Source organism: Meriones unguiculatus, chromosome 11 (assembly GCF_030254825.1).
Source record: "Meriones unguiculatus strain TT.TT164.6M chromosome 11, Bangor_MerUng_6.1, whole genome shotgun sequence".
In the NCBI taxonomy this organism is placed as follows: domain Eukaryota; kingdom Metazoa; phylum Chordata; class Mammalia; order Rodentia; family Muridae; genus Meriones; species Meriones unguiculatus.
The window spans coordinates 66,729,986-66,753,449 of record NC_083359.1 but is presented as its reverse complement, the minus strand read 5'-3'; the positions used below and the strand labels follow the sequence as shown (position 1 = coordinate 66,753,449).

At 37.7% G+C, this 23,464-nt stretch overlaps 1 pseudogene; it reads left to right on the top strand.

Annotated features, from left to right (window-relative positions):
* The first annotated feature begins 529 nt into the window (after positions 1 to 529).
* LOC110564952 (glyceraldehyde-3-phosphate dehydrogenase-like) lies at positions 530 to 1,462 on the top strand (annotated as a pseudogene).
* The last annotated feature ends 22,002 nt before the right edge of the window (positions 1,463 to 23,464 follow it).

Here is a 23,464-nt window from a genome sequence, read left to right as displayed (position 1 = left end):
GAGGAGGAGAACCACCCCTATCAGAGGACTAGGGAAAGGACATACATAGGGAGAGAAGAAGGAGGGTGGGTGAGACTGGGAGGAGAGAAGGGAGGGGGCTGCAGCAGGGATACAAAGTGAATAACTTGTAATAAAAAATAAATAAATAGATAAATAAATAAATAAAATTTTAAAAATATGTAGATTCCTAGATGATAGTAAGAAAATCAGGTTATGAAAAATGATAAATTCAACAAAAAGATACATCAATAAGCCTAAGAAGTCATGAGGTGAAATTAAAATAACATGTTGGCAACAGTAACATAAAAATTAATAATTAAGCATTACTGCTGTAGTCACTGAAAACAGTTTGTAGCATGTAAGGGAATTGTTTCCACCTAACTAATTAGTATGTATGTTACATAAAACTGTAATGTCTATGAGTAGCTAAGATTATTACATCTTATAAAAACAGAAGACAGGCTCCCTGCTCTTCCCTGTTCCAGACACAGCCACTTCTCACGCAGTGCCAGCCTTGTCCTTTTACATAATGATGAAGATCAGAGTGACTGGATTTGGCCTTGTTGGGCTCCTGATTGCCAGAGCTTCTTGTTTATCTGGCAAAGTGGGGAGTGTTGCCATCAATGAACCCTTCATTGATCTCAACCGTATGATCTACCTATTCCAGTATGACTCTATCATGGCAAGTTCAACTGCACAGTCAAGGCTGAGACTGCGAAGCTTGTCGTCAACAGGAAGCCCCTCCTCATATTCCAGGAGCAAGAGACCATCCACATCTAATGTGGTGATGCTGGTGCTGAGTGTGTTGTGACGTCTAAGGCAGAGACCCTTTCATTCCTTCTGCAGAGGCCTTCATGGGCGTTAACCACTGGAAGTATGACAAGTACTCAAGATTGTGAGCAACGCTTCCTGTACCACTAACACTTAGAACCTCTGGCCTAGGCCATCCATGACAACTTTGGCACTGTGGAAGGACTCCTGACCACAGTCCATGCCATCACTACCACCCAGAAGCCTGTGGATGGCCCCTCTGGAAATCTGTGGCATGATGGCCCCGGCGCTGCCCAGACCATCACCCTGGCATCCATGGTGCTGCCGAGGCTGTGGGAAAGTTCATTCTAGAGCTGAACAGGAAGCTCAGTGGCATGGCATTCCATGCTTTTAGCCCCAAAGTGTCTGTCATTGACTTGACATGCCACCTGGAGAAAGCTGAAAGTGTGATGACATCAAGAAGGTGGTAAAGCAGGGATCTGAGGGCCCACTAAAGGGCATCCTGGGCTACACTGAGGACCAGGCTCTCTCTTGCTACTTTAACAGTAACCTCCACTCTTCCACCTTTGATGCTTGGCCTGGAATTGCCCTCAATGAAAACTTTGTAGATCTCACTTCCTGTTATGACAATGAATACAGCTAAGGCAAAAGGATGGTGGAACTCATGGCCTACATGGCTTCCAAGGAATAAGGAGCCCTGAACCATCTACCCCAGAAAGGACAGGAGAGCAAGCAAAAGACGCTAGTCTCCTGAGGAATCCATGTTCCAAGCAGCCCCAAACACTGAGCATCTCCCTCACATCTTCTGCCTCAGAATCCCCAGAAGAGCAGGTGTGACCTAAGGAGAGCTACTGTATAAAATACAACCATTAAAGTTCACTGCACTCTCCCACATAAGACAAAAACAAAACTAACAAACAAACAAAACCCAAAAAGGACAAATAATTCAGTGCCTTATAAAAGGTCTCACAAGTCCATAGAGTAAATATATTAGGTTTTCTGAAGTGAAGAATATAAAATATACATATTTCTTAATTGTCAGAAATGTATTATGTTATAAAATGTAACAACAGCTTCAGATTTTACCTTCATTTATAAAGGGCAGATCATTACCCTAAATGTGATACTTTCATTCGTCTCTAACCTCTTTTCCAAACCTTTTCCCTAGAAAAAGTATTTTAATTGATTAATAAATAAAGCAGTTCTTTTTATTGTGTGGTTGTGTTTTGGTCTGAGAAAAAAGATAAATGTATATGGAAGCATGCATGTTTGTGAGTGCACAAGCCTGTCCATCGAACTGTGAGCCATAAGTGGATGTTATATGCTCCCTATCTTCATTTTCCACTTACTAATTTGAGGTTAGGGCTCTCCATGGACTCTGAGTTTATGTTTTCTTTTTATTAAATTTTATTTCTTCATTTCTTTATTACAATGTATTCACACTGTATCTCTGCCGCTGCTCCCTCCCTCATTTCCTCCTAGTCCCACCTACTCTACCTCTTCTCCCCTTATGCCCTTTTCCTAGTCCCCTGATAGGGGAGGACCTCCTCCCCTTCTATCTGACCCTAGCCTATCAGGTTTCATCAAGGCTGGCTGCATCATCTTCTTCTGTGGCCTGACAAGGTTATGTTCCCCATGAGGAGGTAATAAAAAATCCTCATGTCAGAGATAGTCCCTGAGTATCCGTTTCTGCAGGAAACCCTGGGCCCAGGTGTTTTGGCTCTGTTGTTTTCCTTGTGAAGTTCCTGTCCCCTCAAGGTATTTCTAGCTCCCTCTTCTTCCATAAAGATTCTGGCACTCTGTCCAAACTTTGTCTATGAGTCTCAGTATGTCTTTCAATACTTTGGTGGGTAGAGTTTTTCAGAGGTCCTCTGTAGAAGGCACCTGTCTTGTTCCTTGTATAGTCCTACTTCCAATGTCTATCCTGTTGTCCTTATGAATGAGGATTAAGCATCTTTCCTAGGGTACTCCTTGTTGTTTAGTTTCTTTAGGACTATACTTTCTATTTAGGACTATACTTACTATTCTTTAGTTTGTTTTACCTGTATTAGATGGCTAATAGTCACTTGTAAATGAATATATACCATAAATGTCTTTCTGCTTCTGGGTTATCTCACTCAAGATGATCTTTCCTAGTTCTAACTATTTGCCTGCAAATTTCATGGTTTCCTTGTTTTTAATGCCTGAGTAGTATTCCTTTGGGTAAATGTACCACAATTTCTGTATCCATTCTTCTGTTGAGGAACATCTGGGTTGTTTCCTGAATATAGCTACTACAAATTTAAGTTCTATGAACACAGTTGAGTAAATGTCTTTATTGAATGGTGGGGCATCTTTTGAATATATGCCTACAAGTTTTATAGCTGGATCTTGAGGTAGCATTATTCCTAATTTTCTGAAAAAGTGCCAGATTGGTTTCTGAAGTAGTTGTACAAGGCTACATTTCCACCACGAATAGAGGAGGGTTACCCCTTCTCCACAACTTCTCCAGCATGCACCATCTCTTGAGTTTTTGATCTTAGACATTCTGATGGGTGTGAGGTAAAATCTCAGGGTAGCTTTGATTTGCATCTCCCTGATGGCTAAGGATGTTAAACATTTCTTTAAGTGTTTCTCTGCCATTTAATATTCCTCTGTTGAGAATTTTGTTTATGATGTACCCCAATATTTTATTATAATTTCTTATAGTTTATTCAACTTGTATCCTAGGCATGGCACCCTCCCTCATCTCCACCCAGTTGCACCCTTCTTTCCTGTTCTTCCCCTATGCCCCTCCCCTAGTCCACTGATAGGAGAGGCCCTCCTCCCCTTCTCTCTGAGTCTAGCCTATCAGGTCTCATCAGAACTGGTTTTCTTACTCTGTGGCCTGGCAAGGCTATACTGTCTATGGGGAGGTGATCAGAGAGCCTACCACTGAGTTCATGCTAGAGATAGCCCCTGTTCTTTTTACTAGGAAACCCATTTTTTATTAGATTACTTGGTTTGTTGTTGTTTAACTTCTTCAGTTTTTTATATATTTTAGATATTAGCCCTCTGTCAGATGAAGGGTTGTTAAAGATCTTTTACAGTCTGTAGGCTGTCAATTTGTTCTGATGACAGTGTCCTTAGCTTTACATAAGCTTTTTAGTTTTATAAGATCCCACTTATTAGCACTGAGGAAATCCAAGGAATTTTTAGGTCCTACTTCAAAAGCCTTTTCAACAAAATTTGAAAATGAAAATGAAATGTATAATTTTCTTGATAGATTCCATTTACCAAAGCTGAATCAAGATGAGGTAAATACATTAAATAATCCCTATATCCTCTAAGAAAATAAAAGTTGTCATCAAAAGTCTGCTCTTCAAAAAGCCCAGGGCCAGACAGGTTCAGCATATAATACTACCAGACCTTCAAAGAAGAGCTAACTCCAATACTCTTGAAACTTTTCCACAAAATAGAAACAGAAGGAACATTACCAACCTCATTCTATGAGGCCACAGTCAAGTTGGTACCTAAACCACACAAAGACCCAACAAAGAAAGCAAAGTGCAGATCAATCTCGGTTTATGTTTTCTTAACTAGGCTAGAGCCCAGTAATCCTTAACACTCCTTTGTTAATCATCCTAGAGCCAGCTTATGAAATGATTGATTTGTTACATGGGTCCTTGGAATTTGAACTCTACCCTCAAGATTGTATAGCATGAATATATATATAATCCTTTAATATTTCTATGCTTGTTATAACTTGAGTAAAAGTAGGAAGGACTTTGAAATAAAAAGGCTAGCTACTATGCTTCCTTAATTTCTAAGATAATGTCTGTGACTTAAGCACAGTTATTTCAACCTAGTAGTTACAGGTTTTACAGGGAATAATAAAATACCAAAAATGATCTGCTTTGCATACATATTCATGACATGAAAGGAAGAATTGTGAAATTACATAGTTAACTGGCATGGATCAAATCAGAGAAGAAAGGTTGATGTCCGGCTAACCCAATGGAAGCACTGAAAAGAATTAAGCTAAGGTCTATCCAGTTCTGTAGGAACTTGGTGCAGTCTTGTACCAGACTCAAATTGAATGGACCATGATAGCTAGCATAATAACCATCAAAATCTTGGAAAGCAAATGCTTACCAACTCAGGAACGAGTCTCCTAACAACAACATCAAAATGTTTAGACAAATTCTCATCAACATTCATGTTTAATCATACTCACAGAAATTTTTCTCTTTTTAGAGGTAATCTCCACCAGATTTCTTTTCAGGCACCCGAGTGAAAAGCTATGTTGTAGAAAAACAAAAATAAAAGAAGACATGGATTCAAGGAGAAATAACGTATTAGTATAAAGAAAATATAATTTGTAATATTTCATAGAGTTGATTTTTTTCTCTAAAAGTATTTCACTGTTAAAGTCAGTGCTCCTTCCCCAGCAGTACACAGCCAACACTACATGAACTTAGTCATATTTTTGGAGGTTTATTGTTTCAGAAAACCTTCTCTAGGTATTTTTTAACTTAAATATATTTTGCTTATATATTATGTTTTTTAATTTTGTGTCTTTTGGGGGTTTCTATGGGCGTGAATGTGTGTCTCTGTGTCGGTGTATGTTTCTGTTGGTTTTTCTTTGGCTCATTTGTTTGTTTGCTTGTTCGCTTTTTTCTATTCTGGTGCATCTGTTTTTGTTGTTGGTATTGTTGCCTACCTATTTTCTAATGAGAGGGGAAAAGATGTTGATTTGGGTTGATGTGGAAGTTGGGAGGATCTAAGAGTACTTGGGGGAGGGGAACCTATCCAAATATGTTATATGGAGAAAATAATCTATTTTTAGTTAAACAAAAAAAAAGGAAAAAGATGTTAAAACCTCATAAAATTAACAATATTGTTTTATAATTTCCAGCCATTTCCAGTCCCCACATGAAAGCATGGTGGACTGAGTAGGACAGAGGTTTTCAACCTGTGATAACAAACCCACAAATCTAGGGATTACATACTAGATATCCTGCATATCATATATTTATATTACAATTCATAACAGTTAACAGTAGCAAAATTACTGTTATGAATTATCAATTAAATGGTTTTATGGTTGGGGTCACCACAACATTAGGAACATGTGTTAAAAAGTCACAGTATTAGGAAGTTTGAGAACAACTGGAGTAGGAGTTGGTATTCTGTAGTATTCCAACAACAGTCTAGACAGCTGGGTGCTAGCCTTCTGATCTGTTATAGGAAATGAAACTCCTGCCTTGCTAGTGTCTAAGACAACTTTTATTGTGTTTTGTTTATTTCCATAGCTAAATATAACCCTACAGAGTACAGAAATAATTTTCAGTGATTATATTTGTCTCCACTGAGTTTAAAATGGTTGGTCTAAAATTAGCTTATTTTCCTATTATCTAGGATATGGGGCATACAAGAAAGCTCAGTGAGCCAAGATAAAATGCAAAGAGAAATATTTGTTTTACTGATTTACATATTTGTTTATATTTAGTACCAGGCTATAGCAAGCCAGACAATTTATTTTCTCTTTCTGTTCTTATGCTCACGAGCCATGCAATTTGAGGTTGCCTGCTGCACAGTTGTAAACTACCAGTTGTAATCTCATAGTGGGAATCAAAAACCCACCAAATAGATAGAAAATGTGTTTTCAAATAGACATCACCAATTTATTTGTTTATAGCTAAATTCCCCTGAGCATGCTGTTTCTATTCCTTTCTCCTTGATACATAGATCAAGCTTGAGATTTTTGTCTCCGGGGAACATATTGGGAGGAATAAACAAACAGTTTCTTTTTTCTTTTCAAAACTTCATACTGTCCTTCACCTTCTATGGTCTTTGAAAGTTTTTTTTCCTCATTTAATCTATTTTATGGCACCTGAGTGCCCTACAGGAGTCTTCCGCTGCCCTATTTATCTTTTCTATGGAGGATTATTTTAAAGTCTGGCTGTTTAATAGTGACTAAATATAGCAAAGGGCATATATTAGGACACATTAAACAGAGTTCTAGTTATTTTGTTGTATAGGAAGAAAATATTACTATACATTTGCTATGCTGTATTATGCTAGTATGTCTATATGCCTTTTAGATGATTCATCAAAAGAGTATTTTAGAACATGACAGTGTGTGCGGAACATATTTTCCTAAATGAAGAATGTCAATGTCTATTAAAAAGGATCTTTTGAAAGATGAACAAAAAAAGAGATGAAAGAAAGAGATCTGTAAATGGAAATTATGTAATAAATACAGTTTGATAAGTTTCTTAATGGACTGATCACTAGGTGTTATTAACTTTCTAAGATACATATGAAAATACCAAAGAGGCTCAGTCTCTGCCAGCTGTCTGGTGCGCAGAAACTGCCTGTGTCTGCCTTTGCGGCTTTTGGGAGCCTGAGTGCCTCCCAAAATGTCCAATCCCCATCCGGAAAGGCAAAGAGGATGGACATCAGAAGAAGAAGAAAACAGGAAACAACCTAGGAACCTACCACAGAGGGCCTCTGAAAGCCTCTGCCCTTCAGACTATCAAAGCAGATGCTGAGCCTGATGGGCAACTGTTGGGCAGGTGAACGGAATTTTAGGTAAGAACTGGGAAATAGTAAGAGCCGGAGAGGACAGGGTCTCCACAAGGAGAGCAACAGAACAAGAAAATTTGAACATAGGGAACTTCCCAGAGACTCATACTCCAACCAAGGACTATTCATGGAGATAACCCAGAACCCCTGCACAGATGTAGCCCAGGGCAGTTCAGAGTCCAATTGGGTTACATAGTAATGTGAAGAGGGACTGCCTCTGACATAATCTGATTGGCCTGCTCTTTGATCACCTCCCTCTGGGGGGAAGCAGCCTTACCAGGCCATAGTAGAGGACAATGCAGCCAATTTTGATGTGAACTGACAGACTAAGATCAGAAAGGAGAGGAGAACCTCCCCTATTAGTGGACTTGGGGAGTGGCATGCAAGCAGAGGGGGGAGGGAGGGTGGGACTGGGAGGGGAGGAGGGAGGGGCTTATGGGGGGATGCAGAATGAATAAAGTGTAATTGATGAAAAAAAAATAAAATTTCAAAAAAAAAAAAAAGAAAATACCAAAGAGGTGACTAGAAAAGAATTTGAGAATCGTACAGCATTAAGTAAAATAAAAAGAGTTAAGATTACAATAGTCAGTAGGTTCAAAAGGCATTAGATACGATGCATGTAGAATAACCAGGTGGTTGAGAAATTATACTATATTTTCAATATTTTTGAGTCTTAGTATACTTAAAGAAAAGTAAGCACAATTAAAAATTTGTGGAGATGTATCAAGATACTAACAATCTTTATTGCTTTTATTTGTTGGGAATAATGAATTTTCTTCCAATAAAACTAGGGATAGAAAAAATTACAGGGTCACATTTACAGTTGCAAATTTCCCCTCCAGCTGGTAAGGAACTAGCAGTTCAATTAGCTCTCATGAGAATATCCATTAAATCTATAGTGACAGGGTAATTATAGTCACTATGTAAGGTGCAAAGACTGTGTTAAATGTGTAGTTCTGTAGTTAGATGTGGAGATGAGGCTAAAATAGTTTGTAGTTTGAGGGTTTGTATGAGGAGTTATCATTCATAATTACAGCTGTGAGGAATAAATTTTAAAGAGAAAAAATTTTACATTGTCATTTTGAATGCCTGGCTGAGACAAATAGACAGATGTATTAAATAAGTCACTGTAGATAGAGAAATAATGCTCAGTGGGAAAAGATAGATGGAATATATGACTTGTAATAAGCAGATATATGTGGAAATCTTAACTGGGAATCTTAAAGTAGAGAGCACAATAAAGTAATTGCATGGCCATAATACACCTACCCAATATTAAAAAAACAAAAACAAAAACAAAAACAAAAACAAAAAAACGCTATAGCATCAATAAGTGGTTAAAACCTCTCACTGACTAATAAGATGAGTGCTGCTGCTTTAAGTGATGCAAATTCTTCCTTATGTGCAATAACTTCTGGGACATACTTCTCTTTGATGAGGCTTAGAACAATTTGTTTAAATGCATACATCTGTTCTGGGTGACTCCGAACGAGAGTGTCACAACCTCTGCCCCCGGAGGTGACACTGCAAAAAAAAATTAAACTAGATCAAATATATGGAGAAAAATGCTTTTGTGCTGTATGCAAGGTTGTCATTCTTGAATTGCTGAGTAGTATTCCATTGTATAAACTTATGCAAATCCAAACAATCCTGAGGTTTCACCTTACAGCCATCAGAATGGCTAAGATCAAAAACTCAAGTGACAACACATGCTGGAGAGGTTGTGGAGAAAGGGGAACCCTCCTCCATTGCTGGTGGGAATGTAATCTTGTACAACCACTTTGGAAATCACTCTGGTGGTTTCTCAATCAGAGAAATCAGTGCTTCCTCAAGACCCAGCTATACCACTCCTAAGCATATATCCAAAAGTTACTCAAGTACACAACAGGAACATTTGCTCCTAATTTCTTTTAAGCCTAGATATCGTAGCTAAATGCTGAAATATTTACTTCAGGCATGTCATTCTACAATCATACATTAAACACACACACACACACACACACACAGAACTTCATTATCTTTTTCAGGTCAACCTTTACCTTTAATCTCTAATGCTGATCAGCCCTGCTAAGCCACAGAGGAGGACTTTGCAGCCAGTCCTGAAGATAGCTGATAAACCAGGATCAGATGAAAGGGGAGGCAGAAGTTCCCCTATCAGTGGACTTGGAAAGGAGCAGGGAGGAGATGAAGGAGGGAGGGTGGAATTGGGAGGGAATGAGGGAGCAGGATACAGTAGGGATACAAAGTTAATAAACTGTAACTAATAAATCAGCTCACAGCCTCTGAAAGACTTTACCCAGCAGGGTATCAAAAACATATGCTGAGATGCATAGCCAAACTTTGGGCAGAGTGCAGGGAATCTTATGAAAGAAGGGGAAGATAGAAAGACCTGGAAGGAACAGGAGCTCCACAAAGGGAGCAACAGAACCAAAAAATCTGGGGTCTTTTCTGAGACAGATACTCCAAACAAGGACCATGAATGGAGATAACTTAGAACCCCTGCACAGAATCCAAGGGAGCTCACTATCCAAGAGGGTTCCCAAATAATAGGACCAAGGACCATCTCTGACATGAACTCATGGACTAGCTCTTGGATCACCTCCAAGAGCAGCCCTGCCAGGCCACAGAGGAAGACAAAGAAGCCAGTCCTGATGAGACCTGATAGACTATGGTCAGATGTAAGGAGAGAAAGACCTCCCCTATCACTGGATTGGGGGAGGGGCATAGAAGAAGAAGAAGAAGAGGGAGGGAGGGTGAGATTGGGAGGGGATAGGAAGAGGGCAACAGCTGGAATACAAAGTGAATAAACTGTAATTAATAAAATAAAAATATACATGCCAAGAAAAAAATTAAAAAAATTAAAAGAAGAAGAAGAAGAAGAAGAAGAAGAAGAAAAAAAAACATGTTTTTTAATTCTCAGCTTAGTTGCCCACTTTTTAACAATTTTCTGGTTTCCTCTGCTTAAATCACATTATAAGGCTTTCTGATACATGGTCAAGCATGGCTAATGGTGTTAGTAAAAACATAGTTTGAAACTGCTTAAAATATTGCTATTTTCCCAGCTGGCATTACGTTACTGAGAACTAGACTGTATCAGAGAACCATGTAGGTATATTTATACAAATTTTTGCTCAATTACAATTTATCGCACAATGAGATTCATGTATGTCTCTGAGTCAATTTTTATTAATACACTAATTACATTTTTGTTGACAGATGGCATAGGGCCTTATTAATGGTTCAATGGAAGTGGACTTATTGCTGAGCATATAGATATGTGTTAGGTAAAATATGTAAATACTTATTCATTAGGAAGAACCATCACATCCTAGTCTTCAAAGGCCAATTTTTTTAAAATTTTGAATGAAAAAATACTTTGATTTTGAAAATAATGAGGTCAGAAAACAAAATTCCAAAGAGTTTTTCATCATCTTCAATTGAAAATAAAAAAAAAAAAACAATATGAGTTGATTCCAATTTGGTTAATTACAGCATATGTTAGTGTATATATTATTACATAAGTAAGTACATAATGATTGAATGGGTATGAGAGCCAAAGTGACATACTGAGAAGGACAATACAACTAGAAAAATTAGCAAGCGGCCTCTAGATAGAGAAACATATGACTATGAAAGCTTTCTTTATGAATTCTAAAGTGCTGTTCCTGGCAGAAGAATTGTTGGCAAGTCAGATATTTTGCCAAAGATTTGTGTTGGCCAAACATAATGAGAAAATAAAAGAAGATGAAAAAATAATCATAGTTATTATAGCATAACCTGGTAGAGGACAAAGAAGAATTGATAAGTATGATCTAGAAATTTCAATGAAAACTAATTAAACATAATAGTTTCAAATTTTCTAAATATACATTTTTTAAGCCATTGCTGATATGCTCTGCATCCTCATTCTCTGTGGTAACTTTGGTGGTTTTCTGCTCTTGAGTATATTATGTACTCTTTGCACATATTTTGTATGTGTGTATATTCATAATAAATCTTATATTATGAAAATTGTTATTTCCATACCAATATTTTATTTAGTTACTACTTCAAAGTTTAATTTTCTCTAATCATTACTGTCTACATAAGAAATATTTGTTTTTAGGTTACCATATATTTTAACTATAGAAAAAATGAATTTTTTTTCTTTTTTTTTTAAATTTTTTATTTAACTTTTATTAGTTACACTTTATTCCTTTTGTATCCCCCCATAAGCCCCTCCCTCCTCCCCTCCCGGTCCCACCCTCCCCCCCTTTCTGCATGCATGCCTCTCCCCAAGTCCACTGATAGGGGAGATCCTCCTCTCCTTCTTTCTGATCTTTTGTTGTTGTTGTTCTTCTCAATGCAGTTTATTCAGGAACCTTGAACAATCTTCTGACCCTGGGGAAAGCCAGCCCACAGCTTAAAATAGCCTCTGGGTAGCCAACCCCAGCGTGCCTCCTGGGCAATGCAGATAGGTCCACATACACGGAAGTGGTTTTAAGCAGTTTTCAGAGGTAACCTAATTTTCCCGTGTCATATGACACAGAGTTTATTTTAAAGAAATAGACGCATAGAATTGCTCTATGTTAGAGCAGCTCTAACAGTATTGTCAGTTTGCTTTACGACTGGCACAGTCACTTTCATCCCTTACAGCAATACAAGATCATGCATATCAATCAAAGTACAGTTTATGTTTGGAGCAGGTTTTGTGCACTGTGTATACAAATGCTGATTTCTGTATCCAGAGATGTGGTTGCAGTCTGGATGTCATTATTATTGAAGCATCTCCTGTCTCAAATGTTGTGTAAAAATTGTTCTCATCTTTGATTGGTTAATAAAAAGTTGATCAGCCTGTAGCTGGGCAGGAGTGTTGAGGAAGTTCTTGCAATCCTAGGAGGAGGGTTCCAGGAGAAGTTTGCCACCAGGGAGTCATCTTGATCACACAGACGAAGCAGAAACAGCCAGAGTGAGACTAAGATATCATATAATGAGGCCTGTGTCTGGGAAGTGGTGTAGACCAGCATATTCAGGTAAAAATAGATGAGTATCTGCCTAGCTACAGAGCTTGTAGCTTATTAATAAATATTTTAGGTATCAATGTCATTGTTTTGAAGCTAACATAGTTATTAGAAAAGCCTCAACTTTTAATTTTACAAGTCTATGATCATTCTTAGTGCTTACAATTTGATTCATGTTTTTTCTCAAATTATTTATATATATTTATATGTATATATACATACATACACATATATACATGTATATATATATGTATGTTTCTGTGTGGTTGATATGGCTGTATAATAGATGTAGGTATGTAAGGAGTCCAGAAGAGGGTATGTTGCCTGTATCATGAGATACAGGATTTTTTTGAAATACCCAGTAAGGGTTCTAGAAACCAGTCTCAGTTTATTTTTAAGAGCAGTGACTTAGTTCTTTTTAACACTAAGCCATTTCTTGAAAATCACTATTCATTTTTTATATACTTCAGTTAATACTTAAGTAGCTCATACCCTCTGGTATTAACTTCTTAGTTTGTTAATTGACAATGGCACACAGTCTCTTACATTCTAATAAAGGATATAAGAATATGTGTGTATATATATATATATATATATATATCCTTTAAATAAATATAATTATATAGAGAGAATATACAAATATAATTATTTTTACATATATGTATCCTTTAAATATTATTTCTTTTAAAAACAGATTGTTCAGTTCAGTTTATTCATTTCATTTGCAAAAGACACAAGCTATGTTCTCACCCCATAGCTAGTTGATCATAATTTTTTGTAACTTAAGCTCTGTGGGATCTGATGCCTCATTTTGTCCTCTTCAAACATACTTATGCAAATTCATGTATACACAGTCACATGGACACACACATACACACACAGAGACACACACTGTCGATATCTGTATTTATATCTATTTATTTTTATTTATTAAGAAAACTATTATACTAATTGTATGCATTAAAGGATCAGAGATTGTATGACATTATATATATATAATATATATATGAGGTTTAATATGTTAATTGTCATGCATGTTTATTGATTGCTAAGCAATTCATGATTATCATTTAAACACTTTGAGCAAGAAAGTCAGCTGTTTATTTCTTCCTGCATCTAAATGTATAAAAATAAAAAGCTCCACTATCTGAACATAAAAACTGATGAATGGCCCACTTTCAATTTTGTTTCCTTCTTTACTTCTTCAAAGAAGTGGAGGTGAAACTTCATCTCTTAGTTCTTGATTCAACTGTTAATCTCCTTTAGTTGCCCCATAACATATGCACACCAAAAATGTGCTTCAACAGAAATCTAGGCATATTTTAACACAAGTGACACACATTTATTCACCATGTTTTTATAATGTGAAAAGTTAATCTTCTGGTAATAAATTATGTTTTCATAATTATTCATCTGGGAAATTGACAGTCTGAGTTTTGAACCAAGATTTGGATAGCATGCTTAGTCCATCAATGTTACCACCATTGTCATCTGTTCATATATATTAAGTGTGTGGAGAAATATCAGCACAGAATTATCAGATATAGACTGGATTAAAAAACCAAATAGAAAATTATATTGCAAACTTGTGTTCCTTTATTTAACACCTGTACTCCTTTACAACAGCTGTTAAAATAAAATATCAGAACCTGTGTAGCTGGTATAATTGGCTCACCCCCAGTTCAAGGAGTTTGAAGTCCAAGGTAAAAGTGTTGGCAGTTTCAATTTCTCCTAAGGAGTCTCTCTGTGACATGCTCTGGTTGTCTTCTCTAAGCTCTCTTTTGGTCTTTTCTCAGTCTCTGTGAGTCTTTCCCCATCTTCTCTTTTCAAAATGACATTATTACATGGCAGATAAAGATATCACATTCAACATAGAGACTCACCTAAGAAATTACTTATTTCCAAACCTTTTCTTCAGTTACATTCTGTTGCAGTCAAGGGAAGGGCTTTGTTTTTCAGCCCTCACAGTATCATTTTCAAATTTGTTAATTCATCCAATATATCAGTGGCAGACCATTTTAGCAACCATGTACAGCACACTCTGCATGGACGCTGAGTATCTAGAAACAATCCAAGAAACAACACCTGTCTTGCTCAAGATTGTTTTTTTAACTTTAGAACTTTAAAAAAGTACTTTAAATATAATTCTATTTCAAAACAGATTGTTCAGCTACTAAGAATAAAAACTGCTCTTGCAGTCTTGGTTCATTTCCTACTCTTCAATCACTGTACAAATCTATACACGAATATAAACATAATCATACATAAACAAACAAAACTTTTCTGTGTATTTAAACACATGTAAACTACTCCTTAAACTCATGAAAAAACACAATAGCTGAGGTACCAAATATGATAAACAAACAATAGTGATTCCAAGAATATCTATACTTCAATTCCTAGAATTTAGGAATACAACATCTGACATGGCACAAAGGGCTTTGTATTTATAATTACTTCAAAAGTGTAATTGTATTGAAATGGAGATTATTCTGTATTATAATGGTGTAATCAATAAGATCACATGGGACCTTAGCAACATATTATCTTTTCAGGCTTTGTTAAGGGATTCCTATGAATAGGAGCAATTAATGCTCCTAATTTGCAAGGAGAATAGACTTCACAAAAAGATTAATGTCAGATGTTTTAGGAAACACTGATATGACTTACTACCTGGCATTCCTGTGACCATATCTTACCTAGACCCAGGTAGATGATTTCCACTTTTCCTGTCTCTCATTTCCTTCTCACTGACCTTCACAGCCTTGTAGCAGAATGTTTGAAAAAGTCTCTGTACCCTTCTTACCTTCTTTCTTTCATAACTGCACCAATCCTTGAGGCAAAACCAATCATCCCCCTTTTCCCTATCTTTCTTGTCAGGTCCTATAACCATAAAAGCTATCTACTGATATTACATATGAGCACAACTAGCAGAGACTCAAATGGATAATCACTATATTCTTCTTGTCCTAACTTATACAACATTACTCTTAGCCCAGTAACAATCTTCTTATAAATACCCATGTTTTCAGATATCATCTAACAGACTCCAACCAGAAGGAGATCAAAGCTAAAGCAGAGACTCACTGCCAAATTTTGGACAGAGCACAGGGAGCCTTACGGAAGAAGGAGGATATAAACAGACCAGGAAGAGAGAGGAGCCACACGGGGGGAAAAAAAAAAGCAGGGTCCAAGGCGTACTGCAGAGACTAATGCATTAACCAAAGACCACACATAGAGAAGACCTCGATCTCTTGCTCAGATGTAGCCCATAGGCAGCTCAGTCTACAAGTGGGTTCCCTAGTAAGAGGAGAGGAGACAGTCTCTGACATGAATTCAGTTGCCTGAGTGGGAACAGAAGGGGATGACAGAGGGTTCTAAAACTGGCATGTATGGTAAATAAATTGTAAATAACAACAACAAAAATAAAATGCATGTATTTCTACTTCAACCCCTTTCACTGGAGACTTCAACATTCAGTTCAGAACTAGAGTCTCCCTATGACTTTTATTCCTTATTTTTGAGACAATCCATTGCAAGATTCCCTGTTCCCACTTCATGCCCAACTCCTAGGGTTCTTGCCTCTAAGTGTAAACAGGATCCTCTTATCTATGACCTGAAACCTTTCACAGTCTTTTCTTCTCACCCATCTTCATTCATGTATGCCACAGAAAACCTGAAGAAGCACTATTTACTAGGCAATACATGGACATCACAATTTCATAAGAACAAAAAAAAAAAAAAAAAAAGACAAGACCAGATTTCAACAACTAACATCACATCATTCATCCCAACACCAGAAGTCTGGACATCAGCATTAAAACATAATGATCAATCAATAATAACCAATATAATATGTCTCCAGTAACCCTACTACAGTAAATCCTGAGAAATGTCTGAAGCACAGAACAACAACTATAAAATAACAATTATGAGTATGATCAAGGACCTTAAAGGGGGTATCTATATTCCGTGAAAACAGAAGAAACTGAGGTTAGCACAAAGAAAATATTTTTAACAAAACCATACAAAACCTTCCCCAAACCTAAAAATTGATATGCCTATCAAGATACAAGAAGTATATACATAAAGTATACAGGACAACAAAACAAATTTTAATGGCACATAAAATGAAAAAAAATGAATATTAAAACCTGCAGGAAAAGAAGATCACAAGATATAAAAAGGTAGACACATTAGAATAACACCCAGGTTCTAATGGAGGCTCTAAAAGCCAAAAAAGCCTGGAATTTTTTTTCTATAAACTAAAAAACCACAAAATCCAGCCCAGACTAGAATACCCAGCAAATAGCTGGAGAAAAAAAAAAAACAAAAAACAAAAAAAAACACTTCCTAATTAAAAAAAAAAATGTAAGCAATATCTATCTATAAATCTAGCTCTACAGAAGTAGAAAAAGAAAACCCTTCAATTAGAAGAGATTAACCACAAACCAAGAAAATAATTAATTATCTCACATCAGCAAAGAGGGGGTGGAGAACATATCACATGGCAGCACCAAAATAACAGATATCTTTGAACCATATTCATTGATAATTATTGACATTAAAAAATTCAGTTCTTCAATAAAGAGTTGAAATTAATAAGTTAGAAACAAAGAACAATTCAAAGAATCAACAAAACATCTAGTTTCTTTTTTCTTTTTTATTAAATTTGTTTATATTAATTACAGTTTATTTACTTTGTATCCCAGCTGTAGAACCCTCCCTTTTTCCTTCCCAATCCCACCCTCCCTCCCTGATCTTCTCCCTGCCCTCTCTAAGTCCACTGATAGGGGAGGACCTCCTCCCCTTCCATCTGACCCTAGCTTAACAGGTCTCTTCAGGACTGGCTGCAATGTCCTCTCTATGGCCTAACAAGAATGCTGCTCCCTTGTGGGTGGGTAAGTCAAAGAGCCAGCCACTGAGTTCATGTCAGAGACAGTCCCTGTTCCTCTTACTAGGGTACCCACTTGGATACTGAGCTACCATGGGCTCCATCCAAGCAGGGGTTCTAGGTCATATCTATGCATGGTCTTTGGTTGGAGTTGAGAAAATCAACAAGTTAGACAAATCTTTAGATGAACTAATTAAAAGACAGAGAGAGATTTTCCAGATCATGAAAATCAGAAATGTAAAGATGGACATTACAACAAAGAGCCTGAGGAGATCCAAAGAATCATTAGGTCTTACTTCAAAAGCCTGTACTCCACAAAACTAAAAAATCTAAATAAAATGGAAGATTTTCTTGAGAGATTCCACTTACCTAAGTTAAACCACCCTCAAGAAAACAATTTAAATAGTCTTAAAACCCCTAAAAAATAGATGCATTCATTGAAAGCTCCTCAACTAAAAAGAGCCCAGTGCCAGATGGTTTCAGTACTGAATTTTACCAGTCTCTCAAATTGCTAATAACAGCACGCCTGAAACTATCTCACAAAATCAAAGCAGAAGGAACATTGCCAAACTTATTCCATGAGGCCACAGTCACCCTGATAACTAAACCACATAAAAACAAAACAAAAAAAGAAATTTTCAGGCCAATTTCCTTTATGAACATTGATGCAAAAAAATACTCAATAAAATACTCTCAGTCTGACTACAAGAACACGTCAAAAGCATCATCCACCATTACAAAATAATTGCTATCCCAGGGATAAAGGAATGGTTCAATATACAAAAATCTATCAACATAATCCACCATATAAACAAACTGAAAGAAATAAGAATATCACATGATCTTATTATTAGGTGCTGAGAAAGCCTTTGACAAAAATCCAACACCCCTTCATGTTAAATGTCTTGTAGAGGACAGGTAGACAAGGAGTATATCTAAATATAATAAAGGCAATCTAAAGCAAACCTATAGCCTACATCAAATTAAATAACGAGACACTTAAAGCAATTTTACTAAATCAAAGACAAGGATGCCCACTCGCTCCATATCTCTTCAGTATAATACCTGAAGTCCTATCTAGAGCAGTAAGACAAATTGGAAATAAAGAAATCAAAGTATTCTATTTGGAAATGATATGATAGTATACATAAATGAACCCCAAATTCTATCAGAGAACTCATAAAGCTGATAAACACCTTCAGCAAAGAGACTGGATACAAATTTAACAAAAAAAATAATAATCAGTAACAAATCATTTGCATACAAATCATGTGTATGCAAATGATATACAGGCTGAGAAAGAAATTAGGGAAAAAACACCCATCACAATAGCCACAAATAATATAAAATATCTTGGTGTAACTCTACCCAAGCAAGTGAAAGAGCTATATGACAAGATCTTCAAGTGTCTGAAGAAAAAAATTGAAGAAGATATCAGAAGTTGGAATGGCCTCCCATGCTCATACATTGGTCGGATTAACAGAGTAATAATGGTCATCTTAGCAAAACAATCAATGAAATTCCCATCAATATCAACATAATTCTTTATAAACCATGATAGCACAATTCTCAAATTCATATGAAAAACAAGAAACTCAGAAGACCTAAAAAAACATCCTGTACAGTAATGCTATAACCTTTCCTCAAATAAAGAATGAATAAAGAAATTGTGGTACATTTACACAATAGTATACTACTCAGCTATTGAAAATTAGGAAATAATAAAAATTGCAAGCAAGTGGATGGAACTAGAAAAGATGATCCTGAGTGAGGTAACACAGACCCAGAAAGGCACACACAGTATGTACTCAAAAGCAGATAGTGGACCTATAGTACAGGATATTCATGTAACAATCTACAGACCCAAAGAAGCCAAGTAACAGTGTCCAAGGGACAGTGCTGGAATATCACTCAGAAGGAGAAACAGAATAGACAGCAGAAGTAGATGAGGAGAAGGGGCAAGAGATGGAATGGGGAGAGAAACAAGGGTGGGGATGAAATGTGGGGAGGACGGGGTTGGAAGGTGAGTGGCCTGGAAACAAGAAGGGAAACTGAGGGTGGGGCATCTCTTTGACATGCTGGAGGCCTGTGACAAGGTAGGCTCCTTGGAGGATATGGGTGTGACTCTTTTTTTTTTATGCATATGATCAAAATTTTATTTTTAGAATAAAAACATCATCCATCAATTTAATTTAGTGCCCCAAGATTAGAATAATGTACCAATAGATAGTGATCATAGCTATAAATATTTTTTCCATAATTTTATTTTTCTCATTAGTTACATTTTGTTAATTCTGTATCCCAGCTGTATCCCTCATTCCCTCCCCAATCCCACCCTCCCTCCCTCATCTCCTCCCTGCCCCTTTCCAAGTCCACTAATAGGGGAGGACCTCCTCCCCTTTCATATGACTCGCTTTTGTCAGGTATTTTCCGGACTGGCTGCAAAGTCCTCTTCTGTGGCCTAAAAGTACTGCTCCTCCCTTGGGAGGTGGGGAGGTCAAAGAGCCAGTCATTGAGTTCATGTTAGAAATAGTCCTTGTTCCCCTTACTATGGGAAACCAATTGATTACTGAGCTATCACGGGTCACATCCGAGCAGAGGTTCTAGGTTTTATCCTCTCATGGACTTTGGTTGAGTGTCCATCTCAGAAAAGACCCTGTGCCCAGATACATTTGGTCCTTGTGGAGCTCCTATCCTTTCCACTTCAAACTCCCCTTCTTTCATATGATTCCCTGCACTCTGCCGAAGGTTTGGTTGTGAGTCTTAGTATCTATTTTGGAGCACTGCTAAGTACACAATAAGGACATTTGCTCAACCATGTTTGTAGCAGCTTTATTTGTAATAGCCAGAACCTGGAAACAACCCAGATGTCCATCAACGGAGGAATGGATACAGAAATTGTGGTATTTCTACACAATGGAATACTACTCAGCAATCAAAAAGGAGGAAATCATGAAATTTGCAGGCAAATGGTGGGATATAGAAAAGATCATTCTGAGTGAAGTATCCCAGAAGGAGAAAGACAAACATGGAATATACTCGCTTATATAGACCTAAAAGATAGGATAAACAAAATGAAATCTATACACCTAAAGAAGATAATCAAGAAAGCAGACAGAGGGTATGATGATCTATCCTCATTTAGAAAGACAAATGGGATATGCATTGAACGTATGACAGGAGTCTACCGCAGAAAGCATCTGAAAGACTCTACCTAGCAGTGAGTGTGACTCTTACTGAGACTTTTTTTTTAATTTATTTTTAATTTTTTTTTAATTTTTCATCAATTACACTTTATTCAATCTGCATACCCCCATAAGCCCCTCCCTCCTCCTCTCCCAATTCCACCCTCCCTCCTCCCTCTGCATGCATGCCACTCCCCAAGTCCACTGATAGGGGAGGTTCTCCTCTCCTTTCTGATCTTAGTCTATCAGTTCTCATCAAAAGTGGGTGCATTGTCCTCTACTATGGCCTGGTAAGGCTGCTCCATCCCAGGGGGAAGTGATCAAAGAGCAGGCCACTCAGATTATGTCAGAGGCAGTCCCTCTTCACATTACTATGTAACCCAATTGGACTCCTAACTTCCCTGGGCTACATCTGTGCAGGGATTCTGGGTTATCTCTATGAATAGTCCTTGGTTGGAGTATGAGTCTCTGGGAAGTTCCCTGTGTTCAAATTTTCTTGTTCTGTTGCTCTCCTTGTGGAGACCCTGTCCTCTCCAGCTCTTACTATTTCCCAGTTCTTACATAAAATTCCATTCACTCTGCCCAACAGTTGCCCATCAGGCTCAGCATCTACTTTGATAATCTGTAGGGCAGAGGCTTTCAGAGGCCCTCTGTGGTAGGTTCCTAGGTTGTTTCCTGTTTTCTTCTTCTGATGTCCATCCTCTTTGCCTTTCCGGATGGGGATTGGACATTTTAGTTAGGGTCCTCTTACTGAGACTTTTAACAGCAGGGATATGGAGACTGGAGTGACCACCTCCTAGCCAGGTAGGACTAGTGGGGAAAGGGGAATAATAACCTACCCACAAAACCTTTGACCCAAAAGTTACCCTGCCTACAAAAATACCCTGCCCTCTTGTGAAGAGAGGGCAGAGATTGAGGTAATGTCCAACGAATGACTGGCCCAACCTGAGATCCATTCCATTGTAAAGAGCCAAACCCTGACACTATTAATGATGCCGTCCTATGCTTGCAGACAGGAGCCAAAAATGCCTGTCTTCTGGGAGGCTCCACCCAGCAGAGGATGGATGCAGATACGGGGACTTGCAGCCAAGTATGAGCCGGAGCTCCGGGTATCCTGTGGAAATGTTGGAGGAAAGTTGGAAGGATCTGGAGGGGACAGGAACTCCATAAGAAGACAAACAGAGAAATCTAACCAAGACGTCTGTGGAGTTTACTGAGACTGAGACATCAACTAAGGATCAGGCATGTTCTCAAACTATGCCTGTGCGCATATGTGCCTGAAGGGAGGGTTGGTATTCATGTGGGTTGCCTGGCAAGTGGAGGGCCTCTTTCTAACATGAATATCTATTGATTGTTTTTGGATCAGCTCCCTTTGGCAGAATTGCCTCACCTGGCCTCAGTGGATGAGGATATGCTCAGTCCTGATGTGACATGAGCTTAGCAGGGTTGATATTGGGGAAAGGAGGGCTCCCCTTTTTTGAGGTGAAAGGGAGAGGAGAAGGGAAAAGGAAGGAGAGGAACACTAGGAGGAGAGTAGGGAGGAACCCTTGGGATATAAAGAAAATTAACTTAAATAAAATTTAAAAAGTAAAAAGTTAATAAATAAAACAAAAGAGAATTCTCAACAGAAGAATATTGAATGGCAGAGAAAACACTTGAAGAAATGTTAACTTCTTAGTCATCATAAATCAAAAGAACCCTGAGATTCCAAACTGTCTTCTGAAAAGCTTCACCTGATGGAAACAGATGGGAGACACACAACCATACATTAGACAGGGCTTGGGGATTCCTGTGAAAGAGTTGGAGACACAGTTGATGGAGCCAGGGGGTCAAGGAATCCACAAGAAGACCTAGAGGGTCAACTAAACTGTTGCCCACAAGGGCTCACAGATACCTAACCACCAATCAAAGAGCATGCGTGGACTGGTCATATGTCGCAGATGTGCAGTTTGTCTTCATGTAGATCCCCCAACAACTGCAACAGTGGTCCTCTCTGGCTCTGAGGCCTCCCTTCTGATCCTGTTCTCCTACATGGGCTGCCATGTCCGGTTTCTGTGGGAGAGGAAGTGCCTGGTCCTCCAGAGACTTAACGCACCAGGACAGATTAGTACCCATGGGCGACCTCCCCCTTCTCTGATGAGAAGGAGAAGGGAGAATGGGGGGGTGTAGGAGGTGAAGACTGGGAGGAGAGATGTGGGGAGAGGCAATCAGGATGTAAAGTTAATAAATAAATAAAATTTTAAAACAGAAAAATATAAAATAAATGATGGAAATGAAAATTTTACCCAAGGCAGTTGCTTCTGAATAGGCACAACAGAGAACAAACTTACAAAAGCCAAATTGCAACTTTATGTCAAGACAATATAAAATGTAAGCTGAAGAAAGTAAATAATTAAAACAAGTATAATGTTGATGCATGAAGAAGCATTAAAAATTATTAAATGGAAGCCAGTTAGTTGGAGATATAATTTACTAATGGCCAAAATACAGATAAAAATGAAACTTTCAATATTAAGAAGAAGGAAATAGTCACAATATAGTATAAAGGAATTCTATGAGTAGCTTTCTTTTATTCTGATATCCCAGGGCAAATAAACAAGCTCAAGTCACAAAAAGCTACTACAAATTAATCAAATCAGTGAGTACAAAGCTTGAATTTACAATCACTAAAGAGATAAACTTTAAAGTGTTTCCTCTATCAGTGACTCCTACTCAGGATAATGAAATAAGCTCCCTCTGTTCTCATTAAACCTTAACTAAAGGGTCTACTGTCTGTCTCATCCCTGAGGCTAACCCTGCATATGCGCAGATATACATATATACACATCTATATGTATACATATATAAGAGAAACATTATCAAATTGTACATTTTAAATGCAGGCAGTTTGTGTTAAAAATACTCTGTAAAGCTTTAGAAAAGAGAAAAAAACAAACAAGCAGCTGGTTAGTGAAGGTGCAAGCCTTTAATCCCAGCACTCAGAGGCAGGTCAGTCTCTGGGTTCAAGGCCAGGCTGATAGACTGAAAAAGTTCCAGGACAGAGCAAGTGCGCAGAGAAACCCTGT